Source organism: Opisthocomus hoazin, chromosome 7 (genome assembly GCF_030867145.1).
Source record: "Opisthocomus hoazin isolate bOpiHoa1 chromosome 7, bOpiHoa1.hap1, whole genome shotgun sequence".
In the NCBI taxonomy this organism is placed as follows: Eukaryota; Metazoa; Chordata; class Aves; order Opisthocomiformes; family Opisthocomidae; genus Opisthocomus; species Opisthocomus hoazin.
The window spans coordinates 40,731,251-40,754,940 of NC_134420.1; positions in this window are offsets into that span (position 1 = coordinate 40,731,251).

Sequence of the window (23,690 nt, forward strand, 5' to 3'; positions counted from 1 at the left end):
GGCAACGTAGTGCGTTATACAGGATAAAAATCAGATCTCTGTTACCTTGGGGAATATAACAAAGATTCTCCTTGACTAAAAACAACACCCTGGTTTCCCCCTCTCTCCCTTTTCTAATGGAAAATAAATATTTGAGAAAAACAATACAAATAAATCAATTCTAAAAGCAGAACAGGGAACCATCTCAATACTGGAAACAAAAAAACTGTTTTCCTTTCATCTGTACCCTAAAAGTTTATGAAAGTTAGCAGATGTTAATCAAAACCAATAATGGACAAACTGGAAACAAGCTCAGCCTTGCATCAAGTAAAAATTTCATGTTTATCATCAGTTATTCAACTTCCTCAATTCACTTGGGTTCACCTCAGTGGATGAACTGTAAATAAAATGTGTCCAGCTCAGTTGTAGGCTGACTCTTTGAATCTTGTTTTTTTTGCTGGCATTTTCAAAACACCAGCTGTTATGTTTCTTTAAAGCATTAATACATTTTGAACATGCCAAGAAAGAGATTATATAACATCTTGCCAGTCACCTTGACCGTAGCTCTAGTCTAAGGAGTCATCCCTAAGAACAGTCCCCTTCTTGGGAGGCCAGACCTTTTACTCGGATACCTCTTACAAGAAACCCACTGAGTGCTGTACCTCAATTAAATGTAATTGCAGAAAAAGGTTAATGTGTTTTGAACTGATCTAAACCACTCCAAATGAGGCTGAATAATTCATTTTTAGATGACATAGGCATTATACCTTTAATTTGACTCTGTATAAGTGTAGCAAAACTACATCTAAAATTGCATGTTCAGCCCTGGGCCTTATCAGGAGTATTCCACACTATCCTGCAGTACACTTAAGGGCAAGCTTTCTATGATGCAAACTTTGTCACTTATTAAATATACCCAGTGTGTACACATCCAGACAAACTCCTGACCTCTTGAAGTTAAATTACCCTCTTCCAGTGCACCAGATTTAAAATGATTTTACAAATTGGGATAAGCTCAATTTATCCTAGTTTTTCAGATTATGCATTATTAAAAGCCTCCTTTTTTTGAGTCACCTTTCTGAAGCTTTTCTGTCTCAATGTCCTTGAGAGTATTATTAACATTTTTCTAGCTATGGGACAATAATAAACACTGAAAAAACACTTTTTAAAGAACTCGAACCCTGTCATACTTTGATATTTCCTGATTTATTTCTTTATAATTTGTTTTTAGTGCCATATATTACATTGGTACTCCTATGAATAGGTGATTATCGAACAAAGTCCTCATCCAGAGATAACTTTTAACTGTATTCTGCTTTAAATGGATTTAATTGTTTTGGATTTAAATTCACAAATTTATAAAAATGATAGTGCTTAATCTAATTCAAAATACCATTTCATTTTTAAATATTTTTTCTTGGGCATTATTTTGACAACAATGAAATCAGTGTTATTTTTTCACTGATGTAAAAAAAGAACACGAGGATTGGTCTCCACATCCCTTTTGCAAATTATTTTTCAGTGCAAATCTCTTGTCATTTCAGGACTGGCAAAAGAATAGTAAAGCACTTTGTAAAATTTCAGGACAAAACTGAAGCAACTAGACATAAGCCAATGAGAGAACTCTGCATATTAAATGCATGTATAGATGCAGGTGTCTTTTCTCACTATTATTAAGGTCAGAATTATTTTATAAACAGTGAAATCCTGAGACAATTGCCTAAGAGTACTTTGGACAGTTGCTCCAAAATTGTAATCTAAATAGTTCAGATTATATAAAATCAAATTAAAAAGCTTTTTACAGTAAGATTTGATCTCCCTGTCTAAGCACAAAGAGAAAATCTTGGGATTGAAAGAGAAATTACGGGTTTGCCTCGTTTTGGATTGCTGGGGTTTTTTCCGTATTTTTGCCTGAATTTTTTTGTTTACATAAAAAGCCACATGGAGCTTATTGCACCAACAGCAAACAATTTTTTGGGAAAGGATGTTGCATTGATACTTCTTAAAACTTGGTATACTTTTAACTAATCCAGAGATCAGGAGCTATCAAAGAAACCCTTCAGTCTGGGTGATGCTTTCCCAACAAAGAGTTGAAATAAAGTAAATAGGGTGGAAGAATTCTTAGCAGTTACAGCCTGTTATACAGAAGCCTTAATTTCCTGCTCTCAGATGTATTTTACCTCTGAGGTTAGGTGAAAAACCTGTAACAGAAATGGTACATGTACCCTGCATAGATTTCTGAATGGACTCCTCTCACTGTTATTTGATTTTCCATATTTGATGATGCTATAGCATATCTTTTCTTGCATATTCATCAACATACATTATATAACCTCCTGAACTATAAAAGTATTTCACACTTCATGCCAAAATATTGTATGATCCAAAAGCTTAAGTAATGACCCAAAATCACAGAATCACGGAATCACAGAATGGTAGGGGTTGGAAGGGACCTCTGTGGGTCATCTAGTCCAACCCCCCTGCCAAAGCAGGGTCACCTACAGCAGGCTGCACAGGACTGCGTCCAGGCTGGTCTTGAATATCTCCAGAGAAGGAGACTCCACAGCCTCCCTGGGCAGCCTGTTCCAGTGCTCCGTCACCCTCAGAGTAAAGAAGTTTCTTCCTCATGTTCAGACAGAACTTCTTAGGCTTTGGTTTGTGCCCTTATGCACTCCATGCCCTCACACATCCTCTTTTCCTGCAAAATGAAATTTAATTGTTCAGGGAGGAAAAGAGCTGCAGAATAGTCCAATTTTTTCTGCAGTCTGAATGGCTGGGAACTGGAGCTGCAGAAGTAGCCTGCCACCCTCCCATGTAAGTGCAACCAAACATCGAGTCCAACCGTTCACCCAACACCACCATTCCTACTAAACCATATCCTGAAGTGCCACATCTACACTTTTTTTGAACACCTCCAGGGATGGTGGTTCAACCACCTCCCTGGGCAGTCTATTCCAATGCCTGACCACTCTTTCTGTAAAGAAATTTCTCCTAATATCTAAAGTAAACCTCCCCTGATTCAACTTGAGGACATTGCCTCTTGTCCTATTGCTAGTTACCTGGGAGAAGAGACCAACACCCATCTCATTACAACCTCCTTTCAGGTAATTGTAGAGAGCAAGAAGGTCCCCCCTCAGCCTCCTCTTCTCCAGGCTAAACAGCCCCAGCTCCCTCAGCCACTCGTCATAAGACTTGTTTTCTAGACCCCTCATCAGCCTAACATGTTTTAAATGAACAAAGAGGGTAAAAAGAAAACAAGAGACATGTAATTAACTTTGTTCATTTACTTGGATAATATTTTACCTTAATTATTTCTGATAATTTTGCAATTTAATCTAGTAAATGGTTTGTAATTGGATCGAAATCTTTGTACTAGAGCATTCTGTTCTGTCTTTGTTGAGAAGAGAGGTACTATCTTCTGTGTCTAAAACTGAACAAATGTCCACAACAACAATATTACCTACATAAATGGAAGTCCATGAAACATAGGTTAGGTAGTTTCAGGAGCAAAATTGGTTTTACCTTCTCCTGTCACACCAAAGAAACTGATACCACCAATGTTGTTAACTAGTTTTGTGCATAAACATTAAGATGTCTCAAACATCTCAATATGGTCATTGACTTCAAACAAGGTGACTGCTTATGCCTCTGACGGTTTTACACCTGTTCTGCTGGGATTCTTCCTATGTCTCATGCTTCCCTTGGAACAGAGTTTCACCATGTTTTTTCTCCCTCTGTCCATTAGATTCCCATTCCTGATTCCTTTGACATCTCTTCCTGTTACATCTGAGCCCCTGGTTTTCAGGTTTTGACCAAACCTATTTTCTTCTTGTCATTTTTTACCCTCTTATATAACCTTCCTTGAAGTGAAAAAATGATACAAGAATTGCCTTTTAAACATGAATGAAGCAGTATCAACCACTGTGCTGTCCAAAGCAGAGAAATGAATTGGTTTGGGGAAATTAAATATTGATATTATGCTCTCAGGGCCAGCACAAAAGTAGGCAATTTTGCAAATTTCACATAACTGTCTGAGAGCTTTTGTGAAAAGATACTAAAGTATAAGTAGGACAAATGGTTGTAAGAGCAGAGTCCGTAGCTGCCACACCAGATTGTGAGCTACAGGTTCTTGTGAACATTCTTGCACAACTCCACAGAATGTAAAATGGTAAAGAGCAGCGTGTCTTTTGCACCATCTTTACTCAGACAGAGACACAGACAGCTTGATTCCATTTGGGTTTGTGTGACTGTACCTGCATGAAGCAAATGTGGAACTGCACAGGAATTTCACTTGAAGTTGATCTTGAACTTGAGTCAAACCAAAGGAGTTTTCTTCATAAGCGGCATAAATAGCTAAAGGGTAAAAAATTCTGGGTCAGTCATCAGTCAGAGAAAATACTTCTATGAAACATTTTGTTTCCTTAAACACTATAAGGCTGAATGTTAATTTTCACAATAGCAAGATTTCTGTACTTTGAGTTAAGAAATGATAGAAAGGTAGATAATACAGAAGTTTATTTTAAAGATAATCTTTGAATTAGTTGCTATGATTTAAATTCAGTACTAGCTTTTATCTTACATAATGAAGAGCCTCTTACTTTAGTGGCTATTTTTTTAGAAGAAAAATATTGTGGCTACATTCCGTATTATACCTTTGAAGAATACTTCGGTCAGTTAAATACACCTCTCTACAGAACAGTGAAATTTCATCCACTCTGTATGTGTGTGTGTGCATGTACACATGCAAAGAGAAAAGGACAGGTCATCAAGCTCTTACAGTCTAGACACTCTTAGTTGTATTAGGAAGAGATACGTTGAAAAGTAGGCCATAAGCTGATCATTGAAGGTCATAGATTTGGAACAGCCTTGGCAGCAGTGCATGGTGCTCAGCAAGACTGCTTTTCTTAACCTTTATTTTGTGTCAAATTCAGAAGCATACTTTCTAATCACACTACGGAAAATATCTTGTCCTTATTTCCAAAACAGGACTGATGTAAAAAACAGCATTGCAATTTGTATCTACTAAAGAAAGGTTCCTTTGCTTTCTGAAGAGAGTATAATGAACCCACTTAATCAGCTCACTAATTCAGCATCAGTGTTCACTTAACACAATTTGAGAACAGAAAAGTTCTCTTCTTCTTCCTTCTGAAGTATTCTCACTTCCTCGCTTCTGTCTGTGAGCAAAACTCATTTGCATATTGGTGTGAAAGACACAGTATGTTACAATAGAAGAGAATATAAGGTCATATAACTGAATTCGGTTCTGTGATCTTAAAGAAATCCACTCTGAAGCAAAAGCACCATCCTTTATACGTGTTTTTGATTTTGAATAAACTTTTCAGAATTTTTCAGAAGCCTAAATTACTGAATTAAAAATTGTTCGAAATCATGATAATCTAAAAGAGGAAAACCCCAAAAGAAAACAGAAACTAAAGCTTTATAATATGTTTTAGACCTCATTCTCCTGCACTTAAATTTTCTATGATATATCAAATTTCTGAACTTTACTTAAACTTCATATAACTTTTTTTAATAGTATTTTTCTGTTATGATTTCTGTATTATCATTCTGTATTAACTTTATTCTCTTCAAGATGATCTCTGGCTTTTTGTTCTCTTTTAAATATATTTACTCTTTTAAATATAAAAATGTCTTCAGCAATTGCATTATTTCATGAAACTGGCTGTATTTATTTTTCCTATGTCTAGTCAGCTACTAGTCCTTAAGCCTTTTGTTGTTATTTATTTAAAAATGAGTATTCTGATGACTTACATGCATGCACTGAAGCATTATCTGTAGCCCAAGTTGCAGTACAGCTTTTTGTTCTCTGTACTCTGTAGTTCTTAAATCGTTGTCCTTTCAGACTCTCAATATTTTTTTCATTTTTAAAAGCTGTCTGTTCATTGCTTCCACTAATCTTTAGATCTCTGCTTAGCCTCATTGCCCACTATTGCCCTTTTCTACATTTAGATTTAACCAGCATGTCAGTTACAGTCTCTCCAGACGGTTTCTTTTGTATTTTCCATTTTTTATCAAAAAGAACACTCTGAAAAATTCCACATTTTTTATGGTACTCATGCAATATCACAGCTTTCCTCAAGTTGTGTCTCCTGAAAAATTTCGAATCTTCCTGTTTCTATAGGAAATGTCAATAGAAGAGGAGAAAAGACAGTACATAAGGGTTTTTTACTTTTGAAAAATATCCCCCACTTTAAAAAAAACCTCATAAAAGTCTTTATGCACACCCTGACATCCCTATCACTTCTGATACAGTTTGGAGAGAAAGGCAAGTCACAATTGGCAAATGGGTCTAAGCCTGACACACAAAGACTGAAGTGACTGAAAGAAATCTGAGCGGAGTTAATAGTGGTATAACAGATACATCTGAGAGAACAGAAGAAAATATAAATAGATCCTTAAGTTTTAAACTAGGACTAATTAAGCCTGTCTTCTGAGTATCTCTCCTTGCTGGAGCTACATTGTTTGGTAGTTCTCAGCTGTCATACTCAAGGCAGTCTTCAATATTTTCAGTAAACTTTTTTTCTTTGCTTTTATTACCAACACTTAGGTACAGGTTTTCACCTTGGGTGTTGACTAAAAGCAAGCAGAAAGCCATTGTGGGGTTTTTGTTGACTATTTAGACTTAAGTCCACAACAAGTATCGAAATCAGCATTTGAGTGTCTCTTATTTGAATATTGTTCATTCTAACAGTAACTTGTGTGGGACATTTTTCAGGTACACCCGAGCCTATCTGAATTTGCCTTGGCATTTTTCTAAGATATCACTGCTATGTCATCTAGTGGTGGCTCAACCTTACCCACCTTCAATGCTGCAAAAGTGAACTTTAAATCCTGGTGTTGTAAACTCTTACTGCCCTGGTTTGATCATTTCTGTCACTCCAATCACAATACACAATCTCAAAAGTGTGACTTCCTTTCTTTAGCCATTTCATTTACCTTGCTAGCAAGTATGACAAACCCACTTCCCTAGACATCCATCGATAACTCACTCACTTTTTGTAGCCTGAATGTTTCTTCATTACTACAAAGGAACAATATTTTGTAAGGGCAATTAATGTGTTGATGATTCTGGAAGAGGTGCTGGAATTTATTAGCTAGTAGTACTAATTTTGTTGTAGGAAGGAATATGGTTCTTAGCTCTCTGTCTGTGGAAATTTCTCAAACAGCCAAATGAGTGTAGCTGAACTGAAAAAAGAAGTGGGAATTTACATTTGGAACAAGAGCACAGGGGCCAGTTCATTGTGAGCCAGAGCTACTCCTCTCCCAAAATGCAAAAAGAGTATTATGAGCAGATGTTGCTTTAGCTGCATTTGGGTAATAAAATGTGGAACTGCATAACCCATCTTTATTCTTCTGCTTTAATCAACTATTTCCACTACCCTTGTGAAACTTCCCACTTGAAAGTCTCTTGAGCCCCTGTATTTCATCGATGACTTTCTGGCCTGCTTCCCTCAGCCTGCTTCACTTTTTAATTTGCTCAGTACACTTACTTGAGTTCTTTCATTAGGCAGTCAAAGGAAAAATCCTTCAGAGGGATTAGTAATAAGTCCTAAGGTTGTGTCAAGCAAGCTTACGGTAAAAGGATTTCTTAAACATACCATGCATTAGTGAAAGTGATTGGCTGAAAAGGTGTGAACTTTCTACCTGTTGCCTGCTTCTCCACCTCCTGCAAGTCCTCAGCCAGGAAGCAGAGTTGTTTATCCGCCATCTACATAGCAGGCAGATGGTTTTCTGATGCCCATATTCTTAATAACATGTTCTAGTGCATTCCAGGGTACAAAGATATTGGAAATAGGAGAAAGAATTTCCCCTCCCATCCTTCCCTGCCACAGTGTATAATGTTAAAAACTTAAGAGCTGCTATTTTGGTATGCCTACTTTTGAGTGGCTTTATGCCACTGAAGCACCATGGTCCTACATGTGCCATTGTGGCAGTCTTTGTTCGTATCACCTGCACACTTGCTTATTTCTAATCCATGCTTATAACTGGAAGGCACACTGAAGCTAAGTTTGCATACCACATTAACAATCATGTATTCATTTACAAATGCATTATACTTGCAACTGACTTCCCTGATTTTTGAAAGCATTGAATAATTGTGAAAAACTACTTTCAATTAAAGAGCAAAAATCTAAAGACTCAAAATTGAGATTCAGTTTCTGACACGTGTAATGGATCTTCCAGAACACAGCTTCTTCACTCTTTGGTTTGAGAGTGTTCACATGTTTAGTGCAAAGTACATATCGTGATAAATAACATTGCATCCTTGGATAATTTCTACATGTCAGCAAGCAGCTCTGGCCAGGGTGCCCATATCTGATTTTTGAAAGGGAAGAATATGTGTTTACAACTACCATTCACTCTGACTGAAGGGAGGAAGCAGCAGGGCTGTGATTGCTAGCAGCTTGAATAAATAAACTGATGTTTCTCTCTCTCCTTCTCTCTCTTCTTACACTGCTAAGGAGAAGCTGTGAACATTTTCCAGCTGTGAAAATCTGCTATTTTAAGACACAATGTCCGTTTTACCTTCTTTATTCATCCAAGATGACTTTATGGAGAATGGGGAGTTTAGAAGATTTAGAAATTCTCAGCTACGAAGTCAGATAAATACAAGCAATTAACAGAGGAGAAAAAAAATAGTTTTATTTCTTTCATAAAAATGTTGTATTTTGCTTTATTTAAATAACTGCAATTCTATTATCCAGCAAGGATTTTACCATTGGAAAGAAATTATGCTTTTAAAATATAGGGTAATAATGAAAGTAGAGACACGTCCTCAACACAGCTATAGATATTCTTTCCCACTGCTGCCATATATGATTACCAGATAAGACTGGGCCCCAGTTCTGCTTATCTGTGTGTAACCAGGACCTTGAGCTTCCAAGTCCCCCTTAAAATCTCTAAATGACTGACTTAAAACAGAACTTCAAAGGACACACATAGCAACAGTCAACAATAACAGTGTGAAACTTGTAAGAACCAGAAGTAATTTCTACATATGCCTGAAAAAATTATAAAACTGTGAATAAAGCTGGCCACAAAGACAAGAAGAGGATGGAAGAAGGAGGAGAACGAGTATGAAGTTTAGAAACAGAAAGCAGAGAGATAAAACAGACCATCAGCAAACCTAAGCAAGTCCATCCAGACCTACTCTGTTTGGAATTAGTAACTAAGATTTCTGACAGGGAGAGGAGGAAAGAGAAAAAGCTGTAACCTTTTGGTTTGGATATCTGCTGGGGTTATGGTGGACTCAGATTAATTTCACAGCTGAGATCAAGCAGTGTCCTAACACTTTGACTATTAAAGATATCTCTTGGGTTTGACCATTCTAGATCTGAAGAGGTTCCCGTTAAGCCTTGCAACTTTCCACAATGTAACAACTATTTCCTATGAAAACTCTTTTGTCACAGAATTCACGACTTGGTGTAGATACAAACCTAGATGAAGAGGAGATGTGTAGGTAGAAACCACAGTCCTGGAAAGGGCTTTTACTCAGCTCTGTAAAGGGACCACAAGAATCCTTGTAGTATTATTTTTGCAGTTGCTAAAAGAATTACTCTGGGTGGCTGGAGACGAACTCTAGCAGTAACTGCAGCAGAAACTTTGGCAGCTTCCTGTGGTTCGTCACAGGTTATTGCATTTAACCAAAGTTTCATTTCATTGACTGTGAAGGATTTCTTGTTTTCAAAAGAGGAGCTGTGTTTCAATGAGACACAATTCTGAAAAGAATAGTGACATTCACTGTCATGATACTATGGTTGATTCCAGTAGCAATCCCAGTTGAAGTCTCAGAATAAATATGGGTTTGAATCTAGAGCCAGTATAAAGTCACAGCCTCAGATATGCCTAGTGAGAACAGCTGAACAATGGGAGATACCGATTAGGGTAAACATTTTTCTCTCTTGTGAGACTATAAATAAAAATATGAATGTGGCCTTATGGTCAAATGATTTATTCATTGCTGGTATATTATTTAGATCATTCAGAAATGTGTTACTTTAATTATTGAGAAACTGAAGGATGTTGTGAGGGAGAATTCTTTAAAAATCCTTAATGTACAGGCTGATGGGGATTGCTTCCTAGGTAGAAATGGTCACAAAAGTAAATGCTTCCACTGCAGTGTCTCAGGTGAAAATCTTTCTGGAATGCTTCAGTTCTGATGAAAAGCCAGGAGTTTCTTGCCTTTTTGTTTTGAGTGCAGAAATGCTTCCACAGTTCTGTTACCCTGCAAGAGACTTCACTCAGACAAAAGAACAGAAAATGTTAACTTACAAAGCAGTCTGTCACAGCTGCAGTTGTTTTTTAAAAACATGTTAGCGATAAACAACTTGATATAATTCAGAGTCAAAGACTGCAGAAACATTTGGCTGCCACTAGTTTAAAATAACACTACCATAAAGTGTCTTGTTCATGTAGGTTTTCTAAGCATATATTTCTTGTTGCTGACTTCGTTGCACGGAAAATCAGCTTGAATTCTTTTGATCAGTATCAAAATAGATGACAAATCTCCCTATGCTACTCTGTTTTTTTTTAACTATACACTTGTAAATCTTAAACAGATATATTAGGTCCAGGTAATGGCTATTTCAACTGGTTTCTTTTTTTAGCGTGCTTCATACAGTGTTCCGAACTATGCAGAAGCTAGCTGCATTTACTCCCGTGATACAGAACAGACAAAAAAGCAGCTAGAAGGTACCTAAGGATCTACCCCTGTGAATCTAATTGCTTACTTACCTGACTAGTTTTCCATAGCAGTGTCTCTTAAACATAGTAAAATGTCGAAGATTGTTTATTTGCACCTATATGATACTAATTGTTACTCCTACATGCAATTTCCACAATAAACTCACAATCCCCACACTTGGTGCTGCTGTGCTGAGCCTCATGAAAATAACAACTGAGTTTAGAGAGAAGGATGTAGTTGAAGGCAGAAATGACCAGAAATGTGGTGCTTTGCATGTGATTTGATGGCAAACTGCAGAGTCTTGCTTTGAGAACTGGGTTATTCTGAACACCCTAAGAAAGAAGAAAGGAATCATGAAAAGCTGGAAAATCAGGTACAGCAAAGTGAAAAAAATTGATATATATCCCACCTAATAAGCCCCATCAAGGTGAGAGAAGCAGAAACAAATACATCCATGCCAAATAAACAGTCCCAGGTGTCAGCACTGATGATCTTCTCTAGTTACTTCAAGGCATCCCAGCTATTCACAGTAACAGAGGCAACAGGAGAGCTCCAAAGCATCTCTGAGAACTGCCATGTCACAACTCTCCTGAGAATTTCAACTCCCTCATTAAGGCAATGTCATTACCATGACCTGCTCACAAGCTTGACTGAAATTTCTCTAATGACGCACAGCGCTGCAGACAGGATCATGTTATCTTGGCCCACCTCAGCTTTTTCCAGGGCATTAGCCGAGAAAGGTAGATTTGAAGACAAACAGAAGTCTAAAAGAATGCCTAAAGAAAAAGAAAGCCTATAAACACACAGTAATTATTGTTACAAGGTTAACTTTATGAGCTAATGTAAAAACCAGCAGCAACAGAGGCTGCTAAAAGTGCAGCGCATCTCCTCATTCACTGCAGTTGTGCTTAAGGATCAGAACCAGCAGTGCAGTTTGTATGCTGGGCTGTCTCATGCATATAGATAGTGATGCCGTGAAAAGCCGGAACTAAAGACTCAATAGTCAGAGGGCTATGAAGCAGGTATTCTCTATTGCGGCACCGGGCACACGGGGGATCTCTCCTCCAAACGTACGAGCCAAACACCCTGTCATTTCAGTTTAAATGCAATCACAATATACATATTCATTATATTTCCGAGAAATGTTTAGCATATTCATGACTTTTTCAAGAACAAATTAGCATATGTTAATATCTTTCACACATGTCTGTTAGTGTCTTCGGGTGGTCTTTGGGGATCTCAAGATGAAAGCTTATACTCCTCATCACAGTGTCCGCTGGTTGACCTTTGTTTCTGTGCAGACTCAGTTCTAAGATTACGTACACCGTGTCCTTTCAGGTTGTTTTGTTCCGGTCTTCTTGCCCTCTTGGTGCCTCTTAATCTCTGTAGCTTGGTACATCTGCCCTCCCAAGGCTGAGTTGTCTGGGGTAGAATTATTTAGGAGTCTCTCTATCTTAGAGCTTTCTTGCCTTCTCAAAACAGCAAGTCGAGTTTGTCTAAGTAGTGTTATTGAGGAGCCTCTTTATGTTAAAGCTTTCTTGTCTTCTCAGAACAGCAAGGATCTAGTTTAGTTTAATTACAATCACTCTGTAGGTGGAAATTTTACATTTACAGGTATCAATAGCCTCTGGAATGAATAAGAGGCCATCCATGTTTTTTCACTTATTATTAAAGGGCATGAATTCTTCTGCAGGACAAAGCCAGAACATTTACTCAGACTCCTACGTAAATTGTCCCAGGATCCTAATGTGATGTACTCCAGTGGAAAATGATTAGGGTCAGAGGACTTAAGCTGTATTCTAACACATATTAGATTTAAATAATCCTGTCTCATCTCTTCTGGCTCCTGTCCATTTTATTTTAACATGTTTTGCTGAGTGAGTTGATTTGTAAGGTGTAACCAAGTTTTAACAACATCTAGTGACATTTTACTGACAAGTAGACAAACTTCACCTATCCAGGCTCCAACGTGCATCAGTGTTCAATTTTTGTGAGATTTCACAGGAGACTGTATTTCCCAGAGGAAACTAAGGAAACATGGTTTGCCAGACTAGGTATCTCAGGCTTTCAAGCTAGACATATGTCTGGGCCATTATAGCTCCCTGTAGAAGCTAGAAATAAATCTTGCCTTTACTGTGCACCAGCTACCAATGGCAGCTAGTGCCAAGTGAGATATTTGCAGGAAGCTTATTAAAAAAAACACCACATGAGTACTGCAGTCTGTGTTTTCCTTTGAGTTTTTAACAGCAATTTGACAGGATGTGTCGGCTCGTTGCCTAGTTGTTTCAGCCTCCCTAGAAAACATGAGGGGAAGTTTTTTCTTCTCTTTCTCTCCCCCTCCTGTCTTTATCCATACATTGTCCAGCTATTTGAAAACAGTACATAAATCTAATCTGAGGGAAAAGTCTCTATATGTTAATGAAGAATATAAACTAGAGGAATGTATGAACACAGACCACATGGACATAATCTGTTTTAAAGTATCAACTTAATGAAACTTAATGAAATAAACTTCAACCAGGTGTGAGCATACTGTCACCACACATTTAAATTGGCACTCTGGAAATACTCGATTCTACTTTTCCCCTTTATTTTTCCTGACTCTTCATTCTTGTGGCAGTAGTCAGTTATAATGCAAAAAAAATTTTTTTCCTTGAAACTCATCCTAGGTCATTTTATTTGAATGAGCCTGCAGACCACTGAAACCCCTTGTTCAGAACGTTACAGTGAAAAGAGAAGCTTGAGCAGCATTTGATAGGATTGGTCCTTGACATAGAAGATGGTCTCTGGGTTGGACACTGTATATTCTTATCACCTCCAGGTACTACAAATAGTTTTACTCAATGTTATTCCAGAGTCCACAGGGAACACCTGCGCCTATTTGTTTCTTAACATGGTACTATATAGAAACAATAATCTTGGAAGAAGATTAAATATTTCTTTATTCCAATGGAAAATAGAATGCAAATGTACATGATGCAGTAGAATTTGTGTATCAGCAGGGAAGCTCCAGACCAGATAAGAACTGGGAGAAGTGACTGGGCACAGACTGATGAAAGGCAAACCAGACTGGAGTAATGCATTTTCAAAGACCTGAACTGGCTGCTAAGGTCTGTTGGCATAACTCAGCATCATAAAAGAGGCCAGAGGAAGGCATATTTTGTGTAGACTTAAAAATTTTAATACCTCTTCTACTAGTCACGGCATTAGGTAGGAAACTAGCAAAATGCAAGCTCTGTTACTGTAAGCATTGAAAACTTACACAAAGGACTTCTTGACTCAGACGTTCTGTATAACTATTTGTTCCACATAGCATGCAATAAACTGAGTATAAAGATATTCAGATCCATGTGTATGTTAACCCATACGGCTAAAATTCAACAGTCTTCTTAAACAAGTAATTTGTCAGAAACATCTAACTTTACCACTGTTTTCAGTACATAAGCTGTTATCTTGACAGACCGAAATAAGAAATGCAAGACTGTTTTCTTGTAATACTAACAATGCCATTTATGTAGGGGAAAAAAGGGACATAACATATTCAGAAGGGAAACCACCAAGTACAAACTTCTCAAGCAATGAGTCGATCTTTAGACTGGGTTGTGATATCAAACTGCACTGGGACAACAGGGAATTCATGAGGTTATGATTCTCTGCATCTGTAAATAAATAGATATTTACAAAATATGTTTAATGCTTTTAAAATATGATTCAACAAAGAAAAAGAGCAGTGTGGTTAGATAAAAAAATGGTTTATCACATGGCCAGTGTGTTTCAAATTGACCAGAGAAAGTAATCTAATCAGACCTTATTAAACTGATTCTGCAGTACATCCTCCATGCCTGGAAGCATTGTCTGAGCTGGTCTGCAGTCTAATCCTACTTTAGGAGGCTTGCCAACTATTTAGCCTTTTCGAAGTCGAAACACAGACACATACAATCTAATTATTACAGACTGTTTTAATTGGAAAAAATGTGAACTTCTGATGATGCCTGACATCTGAGAGAGGCTACATTAATGACAGCAGTATTTAAATAACTCTGAACAAGCACTACTATTTTACTCAGAGTAAGCTACAGCAGATATCGTATGCTCACAAACCAGCCTAAAGAGCTGCTGCCAGGTTATATAATCTTTGAGCATCCACCCAAGGCAGCCCTGAAGGCAGAATGGGAGGGGCTAAGACAGAGGGGAGAATGGCTAAGGGGTTGGTTTTGCTTCAGTCCTTTCCCCCATTGCGTGACAACCACTGCCTCGTTAGCTGACAGTATTGACGGTGGCTGTTTCAGACCCACATCATAAAGGAAGCTTCATTTGTGCAATAGAGAGCTCCCCACAGATTGCCTGAAAAGCATGCTCTGAAAATAAGGACATACTCTTTTCAGTCCTTGCTTGCACATGCAGATGTTTAAGTTTGCTCTCCTCATCCTTTGTTTGCCTGGTTAAATCCCTGTAAGTTCCCATGTCCTGTGGTAAAAAGTTAACATGGAGAGACATTTTTTTTTTTCCACTGAGCTGAAGCAGTGCAAAGCAAAGACCTTATCATGTTAAACGAAGACATGAAGTCACTACATTTCATGCACGTTTATTCATTCCAGGAAGTACTGCACTTTCTCAGTGTGCTGATTTTGACTGGGATAGAGTTAATTTTCTTCATAGCAGCTGGTATGGAGCCATATTTTGGTTTTGCGACCACAACAGTGTTGATAACACAAGAGTGGTTTAGCTGTTGCTGAACAGTACTTACACAGTGTCAAGGCCTCAGTTTCTCCTGCTCATCTTGCCAGCAATTAGGCTGGGGGTGCATGAGAAGTTGGAAGGTGACACAGCCAGACCGGCTGACCCCAGCTTACCAAAGGACTATCCCATGCAGCATAACACTGTGCTCAGTAATAAAAAGCTGGAGAAAGAAGGAGGAAGGGAGGGACATTTGAAGTTATGGTGTTTATCTTCCCAACTAACTTTTATGCATGATGAAGTCCTTCTTTCTTGGAAATGGCTAAACTCCTGCTTGCCAGTGCAAAGCAGTGAATTAATTACTTTGCTTTACTTGTGTCTACAGCTTTTGCTTTCCCTGTTAAACTGTCTTTTTCTCAACGCACAAGTTTTCTCAATTTTACCCTTTCAATTCTCTCCCCTGTCCCACTGCGGTGAGTGAGCAAGTGGTTGTGTGAGGCTGAGCTGCTGGCCGGGTTAACCCACACTTGGACACAGTGTCTTTCACTGTTTTACTGAGGATGGTGCAACTGTGCTCTGTGCTGCCTTCTGTGACGCAAGAATAATATAACACTTTTTAGGTTAAAAATCTGAGAAAATCCCAACTTGCTGATGAAACCCTTCAAGAAATTGCTCTCTCCTTTGTATTTTTGTAGTAATGCCATTGTGCAATATTGGAAGTCCCAATTAATGAATCATTTCTGTACTCTTTAATCTACCAATGCACATTATTTCTCTTATTGTCTCCCTCAGTTGCATGTTCTCTCACCCTGCACACTGAAAGACCATCCACTCTTTCCTTTTGTGTTTCCAGCTTGACGAATACTTCTGCAGAAAGTGTTGAATCTACCTGTGTTTCTTCCTCTCTCCCTTGGTGAAGCAGTGCTAGTTGTGTAATACCTCTGATGTGTGTCCATGTCTTAAAATGCTGACTCTGTCTTCTATCCCTCTTCTACATCCATCTTCTTCTTGTTCTTGAACTTCTGCCTTTCAAGAAACAAGTCGATCATTCTTGTAGAACTGCCAGTCTATCAGGACTCAGATACTAGATTCTCCCTGCCTTTCTTTCTTGCCTCAGTCAGGCAGACCTTGTTAGATATGAGTATGTGAAAACAGGCAAGTCTTGAGTTTTCAGGGTACATACACTTGCAGAGTTCTATGGAAGGAATAAGAACAACAAGTTTCTTTCATGTATATATTTCAGTGATACCTCACACAAAAGATACTACCAGATCTGCATGTTGTTTATGAGATTACCGAGAGGTTTCTGATAAGGCTGTACAGCAGTGCACAAAGACAGTCAATAAATACAAAAATTGACAATATGCAGTACAACTGGAGGGATTTGGATCAGCAGCAAAATGTGTTCGTTGTTTTCCAGTGCCGCATTGAAGTATTGAGTACCAGAAAGCTTCTGCGTGGTGAGAGGTGAAAAGCAAAGAAAGATGCCAGATAAGATTAACCCGATAGCATTAACATCTTCAACTCAGGTACCTCAAAAAATAAAAAAGGCTTTCTAGAAATATTTAGCTTTCCTGGCTTTTCCTTCCCAATTACACTTGTCATTCTTTCTCTGTGATTTCTCCTTGCACCAGTCAGAAAGAGTTTCCAGAATTTTCCCTTTCCTTTTGTGATGGTGTCTTAAATGCGGGCATTCCCCTTACTCTGGCCTTTCTAAGACACACCTCATTCTCTCCACTTCTTGTCATATATACCCAAATCGTCCACTTTTCTAGTACTATTACCATTCTATTTCTCATTCTAGCTTATTCCACTAGCTTATTTTTGTCCACTTCTCACCTATCTCTTCATGTTGGAGGTTCTGTCTACATTCCCATTGTCTTTACAAAGATCCTCTTTTATCTAGCTGGTTCTTTCTGTTGCTCCAGGAAAAAAAAAAAAAAATCTTAGTGTTGCCTTATATTAGTGAAAATCCTGTCTTTAGTCACAGCAGTATAGCCTAAGGATAAATGGGGTTGGGATACTGTCCTGCACATGAACCTTGTGAGCCATGCAAAAAGAGCATGGGCCTGTGTTCAGAGATGAGATCAGAGCGGCAATCCTGCACAGAGTCAGCTGGCCTGAATAATTCCCATCTGTCCTAGTCCTAGTGCTGGAAATATCTGTGGCGTTTCCAGAACAGTGCAGTACTACCTTTCCTCTCAGACTTCTTGCTCAGCGTGAAATGGGTTGGAAACATCTGTTTCTGAAGTTCCAGCAGTTGCAGTGCTCTAGAGGAGTCATGGGCAGAAGCTAACAGAGGACACGAACACCAATTCACTCTTCCCAGTAAATCTATGCTTGAAGAAATTCTGGTTTTGACCTCTAAAATTCTTCCCTAGATCTAATGCTGTTAAAAATAATCCAGCCGATGCCAACGGGTTTCCACCACAGTCATTGATGTCTATCATTTCATTCGTATTTATTTTGTTTCAGACAGCTTTGTGGAACTGTTTCACTCCACGTGCTTGTAAAACATGGATTAGAATAGCTTGATCCTGAATGAAGCATCAATAAAGAAAAAAGGAAAATAAGCAAAGAATTTTAAGTTACCCAGATTTGTAGGAATTATTGACTATTTTATATACTTTTAAAAAGTAAAGCATTAAAAGGCAGGTTTAGAACCTTTTCAGTGATGGCTGGAGATTAGCTGTCAGATTTCATCTGCTCTCTGACCTTTCAAACTGCAAACAATGCAAACCTTGTATTTCTAATCTATTCTTTTAAAATTCCTAGGTTTTGTATGTGCAATGCTGATCCAATTATTTTTTTTATTTATTTTGCTTGTATGATGGCCTTGAATTTGGAAGGCTGCCTGAGGAAAGATGCCTAAAGGAAAAGAGGGAACCCAGACAGCTACAAAAATATCCTGAATTCTTTTCACACCACAAAATATATGGGCATGATGACAATCCTTCTGCCTTCTAAAGCTTGAGCTGTATACAGTAGAGGAGACCACATCACTATTGCCTTGATTTGATCTCTTGTAAGATGCAGATAGTGTCATGCTGTGATATTTACAGCATTGTGCCCTGTGTTTAGTGTCAGATCTGCTAACAAAGGAAAATCTATTCCTGACCTTAAAGAGGAGAATTCTGCCTGTTCACTCTTTACTCTCTCTGCATTGTCTTCCTCTTGTCATGTACATATTTAGACCTTTGATGTTAAGTAAAGCCCAGCCAAAAAAGAACTTTGAATCTGAGTGCTTTCAGATTTTTGAGTATGGAGTGGATTTGAATTCCCAGATTAGAAGAAACTCTTCTGAATTTAGTATTGGGTTGTGTCCAGAACCTTATGGGACCTAATTTCATTTACACACAGCCAAGAACACACAGCCAATCTGAAGAAACCAGGGACAAGCTGACAGAAATACTATTACAGGCAGAATAATATGAAAGATTTACATCAAAGAGGATGGAAATCTCACAGACTTTGATCACTTTGATCTTACAAGTTTTTGTAAGATTGCAGAAAAACAGAACATTAATTCTACTTTTTTCCATAGTAACTGTTTTAATCTAAAAATTAAGTGCTTTCAAAACTAGTTATTCATATTCCCTCTGATGAGGAGAAAAGGGAGGACAGCTAATTCTACAAGTCTTAAACAGCTGACTTTAGAAAGTGGAATGAATCACTAGAGGTTCCTTTCTCTTTCCAAGAACTGCAGACGATTATTTTAACCTAGACATATGTTGTTTCTATACAACCCAATGTTTTCAGCCTTTGTGTAACTTACATATGCAAAAAACATGGAGCTGAGTACAGTTATGAACCCCACTTTACAACAATCCCAAGTGCCATATTTTTGGCATGATTTTTCTCTACCTGGAGGTACCTTAAGGCAAAGATCAAGTTTAGATTGTTTTTTTTGCTGTTCCCTTAATGTAGAGGAAAAAAAAATGTTTGCAAAATCTGTGAATAAATGGGGATCGGTTGAACAGTACTAATTCATGATGAAAATAACTTGTTAAACTATCTTCATAACACTGTTTATACAAAGACCAAAATAGCTTCTTTTTAAAAAATCAGAGCTTTCAGTCTGAGGATGTATGTAAACTAAAATTACTGCTTTCTTCGAACAAATGGAAGAGAGAAATTTAAACTAACATGAAGAGATAAAAATAGAACCCATTTTTCTCACTCCTATGGCTGGGCTTTTACCATATTGTCATTCTTCTCCCTCTCCAAATCATTAAATTAACTGACACTAAATGTCCCTAAAGCAGCAATGCCTTTACTGCAGGTATAGCACTCACTAAAGGTGCATTTGGGCCTCCCCAGGCAAGAGGAAAGATATATCTAACACAGCACTTCAGATGCTGGGAAGAATTGGGCACCTTCTTTCCCTGCAGCTTTCCCAACACAACAGTGTAAAAAGCATCTCTAAAATGCCTGTAGTAGAAATCAGTATCCCCATTAGGAGTTCAGCATGTCTGAAGAAACTGAAGTGCATAACCAGTAGTTTGCATGGCAGTCAGTTTTTAGCTATGAGGAGTTTCAGTTACCACATTCCCCCCTTCCGCAAGGCATGAGGATACAACACATTTGTGGCAGAGCAACATGAGTACTCTCTCACTCTGCATCGCATGAATGGCTGAGTTCATCATCACTCACACAGGAGTTTACGCAGCTGGGGAAAACTGAGCCTGGACATTTCACAATCCTTGGAGGCATCACGGAATGAGAAATTCTTAACTCATACAGTTCTTTTGAAGACTAGTAAACTTTTTGACTCAGGACATTTAAATTCTAGGATGTGCAGTCTATGAACCGCTGTCAGAAAGCTTGATAATCAATGTTTGTATTCTGTTTCTGATGTAGAAGTGGGAAGTAAAACACATGTATTTGTTGAAATCCTAAAAATGTCAACAGCATCCATGTAATATTAAACATTTGTATAGGTGTTTATGCAATTGGGCCCAGGGTAAGATACAGTTTGTTTTTGAGTGTCTATGGAATGCAGCTCTGGACTAACATGACAGCTTAGAAATCATTGCTTCCTTCTTTGCTTTCACTGACCACAGACTGAACTTCAGCATTTTATAGTGTTCTGCTTTGTCCTTCATTTTATAACGTCTTAATCTCCCCGTCACACCACTATGCTTCTTGATTTAGCTACATTCAGCACAGTCCACCTCACTATGCCAGTCTTCAAACAATTGTTATCCTCCGTCTAAGAAATGTGCCCCAAAAGCTAGAAATTACTCCTCCCTGACACACCTTTCTTTCAGGATTATATGACTATTCAATGGTCTGTTCTCTAAAATGTTCATACCACACATCTTGTTACATCGCCTAACCTTGAAGTTCAGCAGGCTAGGTACAGTACCCCTCTAGACACTACACAGGAACAGAGCATTTCATGAAACACTTAGAATAACCTGCAAGTGATGTTATCCAGGAGCTAATACTGCACCCACATGGAGCTTTGATGGTTTTGAAGATGCCGGATGCAGAAGTTGTGCTGTATGCTTTCAAATGCAAGACTGAATTTTGGCTAATTGGAGAATCTTCGCAAATCAGAGAAAGCACAGTGAAAATTTTGTGTGGTGTTTCAAGTGTCCATCAGCTTTATGGTTATTAATGGGTATTTATCAGTCATGAAATGCAAACTTTGAAGTAGATTGTAGTCTACAGTCTATCACTTCATACTCCTGTTTCAAAAAAGCTGAAATAGATTCCACCTAGAAAGAACTTTCTGCCTTGCATGTTTTTTGTACATGTGTGCATGGGATACCATCCTGCTTCCTCCTATCAGCAGCTGCTATCATACTTTTTAATGAGCTGTCATAATAAATAATTTTTTAAAATCACCGAAAATTTAAATATCAGCATCTGAAGGTGTTAATTCTTCTGTTTTTATATCTGCTACATATGTGAGTGTCAAATTAACTTTTACTCAGTTATTTCAAAATTTCTATGCAAAACAATTCTTCTATAAATCTGACAAGGTGACACAAATGAGGCGCAAAACTTATGAAAATTATAATTTTCTTATGAAAAAATTAGTAGACTTTCGACTAATAACGTGTATATGATGGGTGTATGTATACAATTTGGGTACAGAATTCTCTATCTTGTCGACATCAAGATATGCCAGAAGGTCTTTATAATTCAAATCAATAACATACCCTGTCCGCTGAGTAATCGTGTGACTTTACATATGCAACAGTTCAGTGCACTGATTCCCATTGCACTGTTTGGTTGCACTTACATGTCAGGGTGGCTGGCTACTTCTGCAGCTCCGGTTCCCAGCCATCCAGACTGCAGAAAAAATTGGACTATTCTGCAGCTCTTTTCCTCCCTGAACAATCAAATTTCATTTTGCAGGAAAAGAGGATGTGTGAGGGCATGGTGTGCATAAGGGCACAAACCGAAGCCTAGGAAGGTCTGTCTGAACATGAGGAAGAACTTCTTCACTCTGAGGGTGATGGAGCACTGGAACAGGCTGCCCAGGGAGGTTGTGGACTCTCCCTCTCTGGAGATATTCAACAACCGTCTGGACGTAGTCTTGTGCAGCCTGCTCTAGGTGACCCTGCTTCGGCAGAGGGTTGGGACTAGACGACCCACAGAGGTCACTTCCAACCCCGAACATTCTGTGATTGTGCGATTCTGTGAGCTGTTTGTCATACAGCTGAGATGCAGGCAGTGATTTGGCTGTGAACACATTGAAGAAGACAATGTCTCTTAAGAATGAACTCAGGTCAAACTTCTCTAAACACTCCTGAGCCACTACCAGGCATCTCAGTAGTGTCAGATGGCCTTGTCTTCCTGTGCAGACTTGACTGAGTAATGAACGATCCCTTAGATAACAAGAATTTACCTACAGGCTCCATAGGATTCCTATATTTAGCCATAAACAACGGCAGTAAAGGAACATACTGTATTTTCCTTCTGCTCCAGTTAGTGTTAACTGTTATAAAAATTAACAGATACAGACTGCTATACTCCTTGCACCAAAATCCTTGTGGAATGTGACATCACCATGTGCCTTGTAACTGGTGAGACAGCTTTTTCCCCATGTACTTTGTTTCTAAATAAAGCAACAACAATTTTGCCCTCCTCTCTTTTGTCTCTGGCTTCTAATGCTGTGATATTAATAAGGACTGACATGATTAAAGCCTTTATTTATACTGGCAGAGAATATTTTTGCAAGATATATACTGTAGTGCTCCAAGATGAGGACATTTATATGGTTATTTTATAGTGGAAGGCAAGAGAAGATTTTCCTCACAAAAAATAATTAGTCAAACCTGTAGATCATTATAGTAAATTAAGAGAGACTAATTCTTTCTGTGGACATTTCAAGCAATGTAATTCACACAACGGCCCTCTACTAGAAGAGCTATGATGAAATCGGCCTGATCTATGCACTATTTACTTTGGCCAGCCAGGATTAGGTTCAGGCTCAAAGTGGGAATAAAAGGAACGGAAATGTTTTTGATCGGATAGCAACAGCTGTTATAGAGTAATGAAGAGTTCAATGCTGCTGACCCACCTTCTGCATCTTGCCCTTCCTCAGGATTCTCTTCAATCTGAAGGTCAGTAAATTCCTTAAGTACTCCGCGAAGATTTCCTGAGGCCTCCCACGCAGATTCGGGGCTGCTGCTTACTGCTGGGGGTGGCACAAGACCATCAGGAGTCTTAGACTCTTCCTCCACAGTCCTGTGACAGATCCCTCTCTATTTCTTTTCTCTCTAAGACAAGTCCCTCACTAGCTTTGACACCAAGTGATTTTTAGCAGCAGATTCCCAGTTTTTCTTTCCTCCAGTTTCATCAAGTGAGAAGTGGAACAGCCAGTCTGGTGCAAGAAAAGGAACAGTCAAGTCAAGTTACTGGACAGCAAATCCAGTAGCTGTCCACACAGATGATGAGTCTGGTTAGATTTTCAGTCCTCTATGCTAGAAGAACAAAAGCAAATGCTTTTTGGAGTGAGGAGACAGATCTATATCCCATTCTAAAACCTGCTTTAATCTTATCCCATCCTAAGACTGGAGCTATGTACTTAGTAATAAACAAAAGTTGTTGTCCAAAAGAATGGTGAAAGTGAGACAGGCCTTGCACATAGGGCATCTTCTACTTTGCATTTTCCAGAGGTATTCCTCAAGGACACAACTGCACTGTCAGTAACCACCCTTTTGATTTAAAAATGAAGGCACATAATCTCCTTGTCATTAGTAATCATCAGCTTTTAGATCATGTGGAAAAGAATATTGTTCTCAACCTTAATTCTCGTATTCTTTTCAGCTTTTCAGCTGTTTTTGTTGAACTGAACCTGTGCTCTTTTTCC